We start from the raw sequence: 16090 nt of genomic DNA on the forward strand, positions 1-16090 counted from the left end.
CAATGTACGTCAATAAAGGGCAATTTGTCAAAAAGTTGCAATGAAAAACAGCTTGACGAAAGAATCGTTCATTTGAACATTCTGGACAGCCATACCATGGCAGCATATGAATACTTTTGACACAATGCCTACAAAGATCATTGTAAGTTTCTGTAATCAAATGAGGAACATCAAATATGTAAAATAATAGGTGGGAATGCCCATTGGTTTTGTTCATTTGTCTTTGTCAAGTACTGGCAGCTGCTAGCATATCAAGCTTATATGGAATCTGTAGGTTCTGTTTCATCAAGTACTCTAACCCAAGTCAGAAATAAAAGTAAACTGCCATCTAAGCCTGTATTGTAAGCGATTTGTAAGGGAAAGAATGCATTTTAATTACAGCATTTGATTTGGGTGGAAAACAGGAAGTAAAACTTGTCATATATCGAGAAGCTGTCTCTCTTTCAGAATGTGTATTAAACACAAGAGTTTGATTATGAAAGGCTAGTTTTGGGATGCCTATCTTACATAGGAATGTACAGATATCATTACAACAGCAATCACACACAATAAACTTGGTTTCTTCCAAAAATACATTGTTTTTACTACCAAAATTGCCTAGGAGTTACTACAAAAGAGGTAGTGCTTATTAGGTTCAGACTCAGATTTTGTCAGACCTTAGCCAAAATAACTCCTACTAAAGTATTGAATCAATTCTGAAAATGTAAGTTGTAGCTGGGAAATCTGCTACAACAAAATAAAACAAAATACAAGTTTAATTTGTGTTCACAGCAGTTTGAGTTTTGGCTGATGCATACGCGCACAAATAAATAACATTTTGGGTTCATGAAAATATTGTTCTTACCTCTGAATTGAACTTGCCTCTCCGGGTTTCTCTATAAAATTGTCTTACGTTGGACACTCCTTCATATCTTTTTATCCTGGTAAAGGAGTCATCAGATTCTGACCGATAGCAACTAGAATCAAAGAGAAAAAAGGGCACTAGTATGCAATCTCCAAATCTCTCTCAGTAAACAACTCCCAAAGTTATGTTTGCACGGCAGTGTGCTTAATTCAAGATAAGGTTAACCTACATACCACCAGCCCCATAGTATATTTGCTTTATTTTTCAAAATACAATGTAGTATAGAGTGCATGCAAAGAGATCAACAGCAATTTCTGAGTAAATGATTTGAAAACCACTGAGATTAAAGTGCAAGTTTACCTCAATGTTCAAATTTACTGTCGAACATGAAGAGAGAAAAAAAAAACCAAACAAACCTACAAACTTAGAATTTAGTAGAAGTTCTATGAAGAGTATGTGCATTAAATATTCAAAGGAAAATCCATCAAACAGCAGTATTAGTCATATCTAACCACTGGTACATGTATTCAAACTAGATTAGGTTGTTACATTTACCGCGGCACATGTCTCCCACTGAGCTTCACACAAGTCATCACTTCTTGAAATTCAATTACATATATATGACAAAAACGTACACTCATTCATATTACCGTAATCTCTGCTTTCTTGTACATGTACTGTAAAACGAGGAATGCATGTTCATGTGCATTACTTCTTGAAATTCAGTTATGACAAAAACTTACAATCATTTGTATTAATCTCTGCTTTCTTGTATATTGCTATGAAATAAGGAATGTTTGCATGCATTTTAATTTTGTGAATTTCACAAGAGCCAAGATTCATGAAATCAAAATGCACATGAAAGTTCTTATCTAAACTGTATGCCTTGAATTTTAGAGGCAACTCACGAAAATTTCATGCTGCCAAAAAATTGTGTTTTACATTGTACAGCACAATGAATGTGATAATCTCTACCAATGATGACATGTACATTTTTATCTAGGGGAAGGAGCTGCAGATCTATTGATCTACCCAAAACAAGACTTTCAAAAGTTTGTGCACTTAAGCCAATAGGAGAGCTGCAAGGTGATGACATCATCTAATCTATTAATTTGCATGTGGTTGCAACTGATGTCATCTTTTCGTGGAAACATATAAAACTGTAAAGCGCCTATAACTTTTATGTTGAACATGACACATGGTATTCTCATAAAACCTGTATCAATTTGCTTACAAAGTTTAAATTTACTCTACATGGTAGAGTCAACTTGAAGACAGAAGAGTATTTCTTTTTTAAGCCAGAGTAAAGTTATTTGAACCAGTGGACAATATTTCCAGCAGACACAATATTGTCAATAACATGAAGGGCTGGCATACTGGTATCTGCACCCTTTCGTCAATTGTTATTATATTTTAGTTGTTGAACATAGCAATGTCAACATCGGGACGTACCGGTAGTATTGATACAATGACATTCAGGAGGCTTTCATTTCTTTTCTTTTCTTTTCTTTTCCTTCATACTCTCAGCAGTACCTGGGAATGGGGCTCAACAGGGGCGGATCCAGGAATTCTGTAAAGAGGGGGTGCAACTAATATTTCTGGTGCCACTTCTGGGTTTCATTTCATTTTTTCTTTTTATTTCTTTTGTTTTTAACGAAAAATAAAGGGGACGTGCACCGGTTGTGCCCCCCTCTAGAACCGCCACTGCTCAAATGTCATGATCAAGTTTGTTATTGGAACCAGGTCTGGAACCAATGCTCTGCCAGGGCAAAAATGTGACAAACATAAAAAGTTTCAAACATGGCAAAGCACAGACTGATGAAAATTCTTCTCATTCATCCAGTCAAAGTACAATCTCATCAATTAGTTGAATCAAACAACTGGAGTAGTATAAACTCACTTGCTGCAATGTTTCACCAATTATCAATTGACTTCTTTGGGCAAAAGACATTCCTATAGATGGAAAGGCCACTCTCAACATACTGTAAAATGAGGAATGTTTGCGTGCATTTTAATTTCGTGAATTTTGCGAGCACCAAGATTTGCGAAATTAAAATGCATGCGAAATTTCTTTACACTATACGCATTGAACACCAGTGGCAATTTGCGAAAATTTCGTGCCATGAAAAAGGCTATCAGCTCCAATTCACGAAAATTTCGTGCCGCGAATATGTCATGTTTTACAGCATACCATCAGCGGGAGCATCATTCACCTGAAGAAGCCAATTAATATCTAAACAAATTAAAAACACAAGAAATCCATCTTACCCAGCCACCCAGCCCACCATGACAATTACAATTGCTCTTGCTAAAATGTCCATGTTTATGATAAATTTACCATGTACTGTCTTACAAAGCCTGCCACATATTCCTTATCATTTCTCTTCAAATACCCTGCACCTGATATAGTCAATATTTGAAACTGTGCATTGAAGAACACGTATGACTATAAAATTGTTAATTTGATCATTCTGCAATAGGGGCATAGATCTAATTAAAGTGGCCCTACACCAAGTATGCACTGTCTATTAATGCCTCGAAGTTAATGTTTTTGGAGTGCTTCAAGGTAGATGTAACTGTTAGTGAGATATACTGTACAAATGACCGAAGTACCAGTTCTAAAGCTAACATAGTTAAACAACAGTTCCCCAAGCTACTGTGCCATACCAACAACTGATTAGATGGCACTTAACAGTTCACTTGGTCAACCTTGAGTATTAGTATTACGATAACAAATCACTCTGTGACTGTGTTAGCCAACTTTGGAGTGTATACTTCTCCAACGAAGAATTCCCCTAGCTTGTTACATTTCTTTACCTACCAGCTAGTAATATCCAGGACAGAAGACTAGACTCGGCGTGGGTAGGATAGGCTGCAGTACCATATTCGCGTGTGTGTGTATAGACCGTACGGTCATCACATCAGTCATGATAGCGAGTGATTACTATAAATTCGATGATAATAATAACAATGCTTACATACTTACCCTAAAACTTCACACATGCCTCGTCTCGATAATCAGGGCGTGTACATCGACGAGTACTCATTTTACAAGGCAGAGGTGTTTCCCAACAACGGTGTGTTCATTTACAATACCATCGTACACCTATTTTTGTCCTCATTCCGCTGACACCGTACCGACGCACATGCCCACTAATACAATGTGATGGTTCAGCTGTTGACTGATACTGGTGGTCAGTTCATTGTTAGTGCTCAGTTCCCCGTACTTTTGGCAAGCACAGCAGGCAGACATGTGCAATGCAGCGATTTTGTGTGTGTGAGTAGCTGGCCCGTCCCTTCTATTATTTCACATCACTTCCGCATTCCGTGTTTGTTGCTTCCATCCGAGAACCAGAATGGTCCGTACACTCGCGGCGCCATCAGAGTCAAGTTGAAGTCATCGGAGACTTTTAGACCTCGAACTTGATTAGGCCCTACTCTTTTGTTTTCTTTCATCGTCTCATTTTTTCAAGAGAATGAAGAAAAATTAGCCTTCACGGTGACACATTGCTCCTGCGACATTTGCTCCGGTATATTAAAGGGTTGTAGGTTAAAAAAAAAGTTAGATGTAAAAAAAAAAGTTTGATTTGAGGATTAGGATTAGGGTTACGTTTTTGGGTAGAACTTTGGATTAGCGTGCCGATATTTCATGGGAACAGTTGTTTCAGGAGCAGATGTTATGGAACCAGTTTGTACACACACACACACACACACACACACACGCACGCACGTACGCACACGCAAAGAAAACACACACCTAAAAGACACATGTTGGCCTATAATAACAAACACAAATTCATTTTGAACTGTAAACATTCTCAACGACGGTGTTCATGTAGCTGTGTGATGAACTTCCTGGCTGAAATTAAATAGATATGAAGAGTTTGTTGGCAAAAACAGATAAGTCCATTTTTGAAGATTTTGAAGTACGGTCTCTGTCTTAAAGTACAATATAAAACCTTTTAAATGATATATTGGTCACTTCATATAAAGGTACATTTTTGAAGTTATGGTCGAAAAAAGCAAAAAAAAATTCTTATTATTCTCTATATTTTTCTTGACCTTTAATCGCAAATATCTCCATTTGGCAAGTATGGACTAATCGGTTTTTGCGAACAAACTCTTCATATGTTTATTTGAATATTTCATACACCGTACCGGGTATAATAGCCATTTTTTTTTTTAATTGACGGAGGTTGTATTATAATAATTGTTGCCTAAATACTGTTACATGATTAATTTCAAGGTATGGTCATTTTGTACCGAAATTCTGTGGAAATACTGAATAGGAATTGTTCGATTATGTTACAGGAATTGCTTGTCACATCATCTGACAAAGGTCGAATTCCCCCTCCCCAGAAAAAAAAGCAACAATGGAAAAACAAACAAACTGACAAAAATCCCGAGTAGCAATCAAATTTAGGCAGAAATACGATATAAAACACTACATAAACAAGTGAGAGTGACATGAAATCAAACAGAAAAATGTATAACCTTCTCATCAACACACTCGTGTTTTGGTAACTTGATAACTGACCATTAGGTAAGTGTTATAGGCTAACTTATGAACCAAAAAAAAAAAACCATTATTTTTACAATATATTTTCGCACACCAAGAGCTGCGATGTGATTAATCTATATCATGACCTTATCTACTTTATTTCATTCATTTCGTTTATTTCATTTCCCACAATGTGAAACATTTTCATACACAAAATAACACAATATCAATACAATGTAGTAACAAAGAAAATACATGAAGTTAAGAATACTACGCCTCACAAAAGCAAGTGAAAATTGAATTAAATCTATCAGTTGCAGACAGCGGCGTATCTGGGGGGGGGGGGGGGGGGGCAAGGGGGGCACGTGCCCCGGGCGCCACTCCTAGGGGGCGCAGAAAACGAAAAAAAAAAAAACGAAGAAGAAGAAGAAAAAAAACGAAGAAGAAAAAAAAAGAAAAAAGAAAAGAAGAAGAAGAAAAAAAAAATCGCCCGGAAAGGGGGGGGGGCAGAAAACCAAATCAAACAAGATAAAAACAAAACATGATGATGCGGACAAAATGAACATGTTTATTGTGTTCACACAAGAATTCCATGTTCTGTAAATTGAAATACAAAAATTTTCGGCTCGATCGCCAAAATTTATATAAAAAAAGAAGGTAAGAACAAAACGTGATGATGACGCGGACAAAATGACAATGTCTATTGTGTTCACACATGTCATTTTATATTTAGCAGGCAAAATGTTTTACGGAGCAGCGGCTGCAATTTCTTTCGTTCTGAAACGATCGCCAATTGGATCAAAAGAAGGCGCCAACGGTTTTGAACATGGGGGGGGGGGGGGGTAGGGGCGCAAAAAAACCCCAAATCAAACAAGATAAGATCCAACGTAATGATGACGCGGAAATATACCAATTTCGGCTTACTCGCTCGTACGGTTTAGAGTATTTTTTCAAGTCCTCAGTTTGTTGGTATAAATCGTTATCTCTACGGCCGTCACTATATCTTGATTAGAATTGTAAGATTTGATAAGCAAAAAATGACAAGAGTTCCATGTTTTGTAAGCTGAAATACAAAAATTTTCGGCTCGCTCGCTCGCTACGCTCGCTCGCCAAAATTTATCAAAAAACAAAAACAAAAACAAAAACGTGACGATGACGCGGACAAAATGACAATGTCTATTGTGTTCACACATGTCATTTTATATTTAGCAGGAAAAATGTTACTCGGAGCAGCGGCTGCAATTTCATTCGTTCTGAAGCGATCGCCGATTGGATCAAGAGGACGCCAACGGTTTCGAACATACGGGGGGGGGGGGGGCCAAAAAAAAAAACAAGTCAAAAAAGATAAGAACAAAACGTAATCATGACGCGGAAATATACAAATTTCGGCTCACTCGCTCGTACTATAAAACAGAGTATTTTTTCAAATCCTCAGTTTGTTGGTATAAATCGTTATCTATATGGTCGTCACTATATCTTGATTAGAATTGTCAGATTTAATAAGCAAAAAATAAGCTGAAATACAAACATTTTCGGCTCCCTCGCTGCGCTCGCTCGCCAAAATTTATATACAAAAAAGTGATAAGAACAAAACGTGATGATGACGCGGAAATATACAAATTCGGCTCACTCGCGCGTACTAATTTAGGGTTTTTTTTAAAGTCCTCAGTTTGTTGGTATAAATCGTTATCTATCAGGCCGTCACTATATCTTGATTAGAATTGTAAGATTTGATAAGCAAAAAATGACAAGAATTCCATGTTTTGTAAGCTGAAATGCAAAAATTTTCGGCTCGCTCGCAAAAATTTATCAAATTCATTACATTTAAATCACTCTCAAAATACCCCTTTTAAGTGCTTGAAAAGCATATCATGTGCTCTTGATTTAAGGTCCCTACCGGGATGGGGTTGGGGTTGAACACTTTTTTAGAAATAAGGGGCGCAATTTTCGCGCTTGCCCCGGGTGCCGTTTTCCCTAGATACGCCACTGGTTGTAGAAAATGGAGGAGACATGCTAAAAAGCTAAGCTTGTATTTGGCAGTCTCCTCGTGGACAAAAAGACTAAATAACATCAACGAAGCAATTTGCTAGATATAACATAAAAGGTGCACAACGCATACAGACCTATACAAACAAACAAACAAACAAACAGACGGACAAACAAACAAACAAACGGACGGACAGACAAACACAAGCAACCTCTCTTGTAGAGAGAAAGATAGAGAGAAAAAAAGAACACAGTGAAGGAAAAAGAAGAAATTATTTTAAAGAAGAAACAGAAAGAGACATGAAGACAGGAAAAAGGCGAAAAGGGAGAAGAGATGAAGAGTCTATACCAGCACACGCGAGGCACATGGTGCGATGGATCATCGAGGTATATGTAGGAAAGGAATAGATAAAAGAAAAGAATGAGTATAACGAACAAAAAAGAAGGCTCAAAATTAATGGAAACTAAAATGTAACTCATTCAGCTATATAGGAATTTATTAACAACTTCTTCATGGAGTTTGAATGTGAATGTGTTTAAACTTAGAACTTCTTTCATGCTATTATCGAGAGAGTTCCAAAATTTGGGGCCAGTAAAAGAAAATATAGATTTAGAAAACATAGTCCTAGTTAACGGCAAATGAAATGAGTCGGATTGTCGGGTAGGATAAAGATGAACAGATCTATTTTTAGTGAACATGGACTCAAACACAAATGGGAGAGAATTATTAGCAAGTTTATACATGAATTGTCCTAAATGTAGAAAATATAAATCCTTTACCTTTAAGATTTTATTTTCATGAAATAACACATCAGTGTGACTTCTCCACGATTCATTGCAAATGATACGAAGAGCTTTTTTTCTGTAACAAAAGTAGTCTTTCCAAATGCTAAGAATATGTGTTTCCCCAAGCGAGTATACCATAATTCAAATAAGGTAAAATCAGAGATGAATATAACATTAAAAGAACGTTCTTGGGTAAACAAAATTTAACTTTATTTATAACACCTATATTTCTTGAACGGCTTATGGAATCAATATGTAAATTCCAAGTGACTTTACGGTCAAGAATCAAACCTAAAAAATTGATTGAAGAGACTTCTTCAATAACTGTGTCATTCAGATAAACATTCCTTGGTACATTTTCCAAAGAATTACTAAAAATCATACATTTATAGTTTTTTGAATATTTATTGACAATTTATTTGCTCTTATCCATTGAAGTAATTTATCCAATTCAATATTTAAAACATCAAAAACATATTAGGATCAGAATGTGACAAAAAAACATTAGAATCATCAGCAAATAATGGAAAGGAAAGAACACTTGATGAATTCGGCATGTCATTAATATAAAGGATAAATAAAAGAGGTCCAAGGAAACTTCCTTGAGGCACTCCACAATTGACATTTTGCATAACAGATGTATGTCCATTAACATAAACAAGTTGCTTACGGTTAGAATGTCCATTAACATAAACAAATTGTTTACGGTTGGAAAGATAACTCCTGAACCACTCCAAGGCCTTTCCTCGGATACCATAACGTGATGATTTATAAAGAAGTATATTGTGGTTAATTGTATCAAAGGCCTTGGAGTAGTCCAGGAAAACGCCAATTGTATGATGAAATTGATCAATAGCTTTTGAAACTTTATCTAGAAAGGTAAGTATCGCGTGGGATGTGTTGTGGTTTTGCCGGAAACCAAACTGATAATCAGAAATTATTTTGTGAATATCCAAAAACTTTAATAATCTAGAATGAACAACTTTTTCAAGTAATTTCAAAATAGAAGTCAACAAAGACATAGGTCGATAATTACAAACATCTTCCCTATCCCTTTTTTTTTTATAAATGGGAATTACTTTAGAAATTTTCATATCCTCAGGGACAACTCCGTTATAATACACACAGACAAATCAAACATTATGTACCGATGGGTCAACAATAGAATTCATAATATTTTTCAAAAGAACATTATCAATACTGTCGTGCCCAGCACTTTTCTTGTTTTTTAGATTCTGAGCAATATCCAATAATTCATTTCTCTCTAAAGGAAGGAAAAACAATGAGTTGGGATTACAAGATTGTAGAAACTCAGAAAACTTCTTTTGAGTATCCGGAATATTGCAAGCAAGATTATTGCCTATTTGTGAGAAATACTGATTAAAAATATTTGAAATGGATGTAACATCATTAATAATCAAATTATTATGTTTAATTGTGGTAATACGTGGTTTCTCTGTATTTTTATTAATAGCTGTATTAATAGTTTATTGTTAATGTGCTTGATTGATGCGTTATGATCAGCCAATCCCATGAAAAAGCCTAGTCATACTGATATGGCATTGCACTTCAAATTTTTTGCTCAATTAACAGTGAAAGCAAGATATGAATAAAGACAAAGCGTGGCTTTAATTGCCACTTTACACATCTCGATCAATAAGGAAAATATTCATATGAAATTATGTCAATAATTCCATCAAATCAATTCGTTCCAAATTTATCTATGATTCAGATAATTAATTTTCTATCAACGGGGAAGCAAAATTTACGTTGATATCTGAATGCATGTTGTATTATTCCCATATTGTGATGTCAACACTGATAAGAAAAGTCTGCACACAAAACTTGACACGTGCTATACTTAACCATGTTGTCTGTTATTTTCTTATTGATAAAACCATCAAACCAACTTGAAATTAAAGTGTGCAAGGTGGTATTTGACAGTAGATCTTTTCCAATTTTCTCTGATCATTTAGCATGCAATCAGGAATCTCACCCCGATAGCAGGAAACCATTGCTAGTCAACAACTATTACAGTTTAGTCTTGCAATGTCGTGTTGTGCTTTATTTTTAGAGACAAAATAGGGAAGATAGAAACTTATACACGTATCTGTTCGGATCATCTTAATAATATAACCTCATCAAATGGAATCTCAGCGTCACATGGATTGATTAATTGCACAGTTTGGTTTGCAGTATAGAAATCAATACGTTTCATGAGGCGCGGATATAAAACTGGTACTTGGGGTATGTTTTATACACACTCTCGAGGACTGTTAGTACTCCTCTCTGGAAGTTATAGGAACACAATTAGTTAAACATTCAGACACAACACTTTCCAGAGTCTTTACAGTTCACCTCATTCAAATGTCATTGAAACTGTAGACGTATAATATACTTTATAAGTATTGAAACATGAGTTCCAGATGGGGAAAAAAGTCAAAGATTCATTCATACACAGTGCAGAAGGAAGAGCCTGTGGACCCCCACCAAGATCAACCCCCGCTCGGAGGCCCATTATAATAATTAAATTTTTGTACCTCATGCATGAAATACATGTTTGCACCCGTCTTTAGCATGTTTTAGCTGAGGGCCTAAACATTTTGTTTTGTTCATACGCATGATATAAAAAATATGAAAGTATGTATAAACACGCGATAAAAAGGTGACTACGTGAACCTCGTCTAATTTTATTGTTGCGTATAGGCGCCTAAAGCTTCTTATGAACGCGGAGGGCATGACGACTACTTCAAAAAGCTTACTTGAGCACTTAATTTGTTTAGGACGAGAGAAGGTGAGCTGGCTGCTCACCTTATGGACGTCAAGGAGTTTTCTTGTCCTATAAGAGAAAGCGAGTTTTGATAAGGCGCCTATTTCTGCACTGAACAAAGTGCATTGGCGAGTTTTATTCAGGTGCCTTCTCGCCCTGAAGAAAATAATTTGCGACTTTCATTTTGTCTAGAAAAAGAAATAACAACAATTAATTTCAAATGTATAATGATGCTTTGACTATACATTTGCTTTTCGTTTTGAATTCATTGAAAGTTGACATGGTGAAAATAGTCATGGTAAAATGCTTTGCCTTGAGAGTTTCATCGTAAAAACTATGGACAGAGGTGACAAAACAAAAATCATATTTCACTTCTGATGGGCTGTGCCCCTTGTGAATGGCGCTTTTGAGAGGCACTGTCGGCGGCCTTAAGTTTAAAGCATGCAGGGCGCGATGTCACATAATGTTTGTGACAAAAGTGACTATTCGAAGAAGAGCGCGATGTAAGAATTGCTTTGCGACATCATTTCACAAATAGTGTATTATTTTGGAAAATTGGAAATTTTTGGAAAAATGACGTCATTTTCAAAATAGTATACCAAGGAGTGTCAAACCGGCAAACATTCTAAAATTCTGAAAATATATATAGTCACGCAAAGCTCTTCAAACCAATCACTATAGGGGATAACAAATTTTGATCTAAAATAATGACGTGAGGTATAACATCATAGTACCGCGTTTGTGACAGATGATACATAAGGCAGATTCGTGAAAACGTCACTTCACTGTCTGTTCAATCTTTTCCTTTTAACGTTCTTTTATTTCTCACTTCGTATTCTTTGTTTGGTGTGTGGTTTGTCTATATTTTTGTGGTCGATTGAAGCAGGAATTAGTACATGACTGCTTTGTGGCACTTACAGCTTTATCATAACACGTAACACACGCACGCACACACACACACGCACACACACACACACACACACACACACACATACACACACACGCATACACAGAGAGTACTAGTATAATGCGCGGTTAAAAATATGGATTCTTAAAAGACCCCAGCGGGAAAGAAGTCAGAGATTTCGTCACACCATCAGCAGTGGGATTTGATTACGAGTACTTTTACGACGAATAAGTCCTCAATGGGCATCATTTTGGAACTGTTATAGCGGCTTGCTCGTTTTCCACTACGAGCGTATCAGTGTTGTATAGAGTGTGTCCATCATTTGTCGTCACAGTTTGGACGAAGTCTTAACGTGCAATATAATTTGACTTCTTTTATTATTGTGGTTTGAAAGGTAGGTGAGACTGGACCGCTTTTATGCTTTCAACGCTAGATGGCGTTAAAACAAAAATGTGATCGTCCGAATGCGCATGTCTTGTCTTGCACCTGTTGATAATTTACCAGACACACGTCTGGTGTTCAAAATAAGAAATAAATAAAACTCCATAAAAACACAATAGATTCATCAACGTCTCTTGTGTTTCACCTCTATAAAGTAAACTGACTTACTGCATTTCAGCCCTAAAATGTTTTATTGTGTGTGTGTGTGTGTGTCTGCGTGTGTTTGTATTTTTCCTGCTCAAAATCCACTCAGAGGTCTTTAGTTTTATATATATTATATATATTATATATATATATATATATATATATATATATATATATATATATATATATATATATATATATAATATAAAACACTCAGCCCAAAAAGAAAGTAAACTATTTTTCAAGTTCATATTTCTCATAGCATTTTAGCTAAATATTTATGTTTTATATACCATGTTAAAGGAAATCTAATTGGCTTGCTCCTGGTTAGTAAGGGGGGGGGGGGGGGGGGGGGCAAATTTACGCATGAGTGAACATATTCATTTTTCTCTTCCAAGGCACAAAAGTAAAGATTGCAAAAATGGACAAGGTGTCATTCAAGCATACATACTCTTCCATATAACAGTGAGAACAAAAGACAATCTTAACACAACAATAAACACAAATTAATTTTAAAAAATCAACCTTTGATCTGTATAATGTCTTTGTAGTCCCCCAAAGATAAAAAATGCAGGGAAATTAAGAATTTTTGGTCAAATCCAAATTCAAATGACATTAGAGAAGAAACAATATTAACAAAAATGGTAGAAATTTGAAATAACATTTCAAATTGAGGAAAATGAAAATAATATTTGGTTCTTGAATTTGTCTCATGAATTCATTAATTCCTAAACTAAAGGAATGAAATAAAGAAACTCTGTCCATTTTGTCACCTTTGTGGCTTACTCCCTATGCCAGTATGAATTCCACAAAAATTCATTTTTCATGAAAATTACACATTCCATAAACTTGATACAGACATATCTTAAGGGTAGCAATTATTCCCCCTGTTTTCTGATAGCGGTTAGTTAAGTGATCTTTCATTATGCTGGAAAAGTGAATTTTTTTTTTGGAATTTACTTTATATCATTTTCTTTATATTGTTGTCCACACATACGTCATAACCTCAAGTAGACTCCTCATCCAGCGGTTCCAACACCAAAACTTTAAAAAATTCATAACATTTGCATCAATTGTCCGATTTTCCTCAAACTTTTGCTGATGTGTTCCATTAATGTTGCTGCTTTTACTAAATCTACATTGCTCTTTGGGTTTGGGGCCCTTTATAATCAATAGAATATGAAGAAGGCTTGGAAAGACATTCAACTTAGACGATTATTCGACTTAAGGTTGACTGCACTTTTCACAAAAAATGAAATCTTCGAGAATTCTCTTCATATTTTCTTTATTATTGTGGTTCTGCTGTGACATCATGAACTGCCGTCTTCTCATCTAGTGATGGAGGCACCAAACTTTTAAAATCAATACTTTTAGAACAAATAGATCTTCCTCAAACTTCACATCTGATCTGTTCCACCAATGTTGCTGCATTTACTCAATCCACATATTCCCCTTTAAGGAGAGGGCTATGGAGTGATGAAATGCATTACTAAAATATTGTAATTTTTGGTAATGTTTCTTGTATCATTACAAGGTAAAACTGAGTCAAAAGGGGATTGAGTTTTCTATCCTAGCAGAATCTTTGTCACAGGCAAAGTGACAGAACGTAAACAAGCAGACGCATATAGTATGGACCACAGACATACAATGACACAACACACACAGTGTACAAACTGTGAGGGGCCGGGGACATAGAACAATGAAAACAAATGGGTATGTACGGTGTCTTCGCAAGGCGATTTAAAAGAATTCCACTACAGTCTATTACAGCTGTATACATGTGAGCATTCCCTAGTGTTGTGAACACATACTGTAAAAGGTGATATTTTTGCGCGACTAATTTTTCGCGCTCGGCCGAGTAAGAGGAGTTTCGCTTGTTTCTAATTCCGCGGAATTAAGACATCAGCTACTGGAACACATGGCAAGCAAAAATATTCGCGTGCTTTTATTTCCGCGCTAAATTCTGGTTTCGCGAAATACGCGAAAATTTCAACACCGCAAAAATTTCCACTTTTACAGTAGATGCTTGAAATGAAATTATGCTACTTCAAACAAGTGTAAACTATGTACATGCACCTATGAATGACTTCTAAATGCATTTATCATTCTAATTATTGCATGAAATGTACCTGTACACGTATATGATTTGGCAAGAATTAATTAGTACTGCAAAGCAATCAGGTAAGTGTTTGTGTATGAGATCATGTCTGTTGCAATTGACATATTTGATACTGTATGTCAGATAGGGGTGTCAAAAACAAAAGGTCATTGAACTGCCTGTTATTACCATGGCAACCTTTAATTTGTTTTCCTCTCATCTGCCTGCTTAGCATCCCCTCAGCTCACACGGCTCACACAACTCCCTGCTTGTACGCCTTATGAACTCCACACACCGATGCAATAAAAATCCATTCGCAAAGTGCATTTCTCCCTCAATGGGGAAGTGAGCTTTATTTGTCCTTTAACACCAAAGAGTTTTTTTTTGTTTGTTTTGTCAGAGTAGAAGTCATAATAACAATAATAACAATAATGATAATAAGATATTGTAATCATAATACAACTTTTTCACTTTTGCTTCCTCAGGAAAAAAAAAATTAAATGCATGCCTTTCAACAGATGCACAAGTCCCCATTTTCTTTTCTTTTTTTTTTGTTCACTCTACAATATAATACAAAATTCTGATGTGATTACATTTCCTAGTAACTGTACAATTGCTGTCACTGTTCTACCGTGTAGTTCATGATTCTAATTTGATTTTTTTTTCTCTTTTTCTCTTTTGCACAAATGAGCCATGCTCCATAGATCAATCTACGCAAGTATACTGGTATATCAGAAGTTTCCACCAGCTACACTCCAAGCCATTCACAGAGTGAGTAATTTCATACTTGGATAGTAAACCAGATCGAGTGGGAGTAGCAAATCACTGATCTGTGATAGAGTAACTCCATGATGTCCATGTTCATTGTCATCCTTCTATGGTGTTCAAATCTACAGACTATTGGTATAACTTTATCAACTGTATTCATTATACACCACTATCAAGTATGCTAGATTTTGTTTTGGTTGTACTTTGACACTTTCTAACATGTAAACCTTAGTTCAATAATAACATTTTAGCCCTAAAAAGATATAAATAAACAAAAACTCAATGGTTTCTGAAACAGGATGTTACACAGACTCTTTGTGCTCATTTTGTTCCCATAAAAACAGCAGGTTTGTCTATCTTTTGAGAGAGGGCAGAAAAAAAGACAGAATACATCATCTGAACAGCTCATGAGACACCTTCTGCTTTACATGGTGCTCTAAGACACAGTATGAAATAATTACTGTACAATGATTTAATTTTTTTTTCTTTCCTTCCAGAGGGGCAGAATCTATGACTTGAAAAGATAGTAATCAGGGGCACTGTTACATAACACCTATGCCTCATCATGGTTAATATGGCTCCCTACACTTTAATTTTTCAAATAGTTGATAAACTGGTGTATATGGCCTATGCCCCATGAACAGACCAAATACCAGTATAGGAACTGCAGCATTTTGATTTTTTTTTCCCCCTTCATAATCTGCCCAATTAGCTTCATCTCTCTTTGATAGCTCTTACACTTTCTTAACAATGCTGGAGAAGGGGGGTGGGGGTGGGGGGGGGGGGGGGCTAGATGAGGAACTTACTGGTAACTAATCACACAAATATGTGCAGAACATTTATTG

Source organism: Diadema antillarum, unplaced genomic scaffold, assembly GCF_040938485.1.
Source record: "Diadema antillarum isolate AM-2024a unplaced genomic scaffold, OU_Dant_1.0 scf00000077, whole genome shotgun sequence".
Classification (NCBI taxonomy): Eukaryota; Metazoa; Echinodermata; class Echinoidea; order Diadematoida; family Diadematidae; genus Diadema; species Diadema antillarum.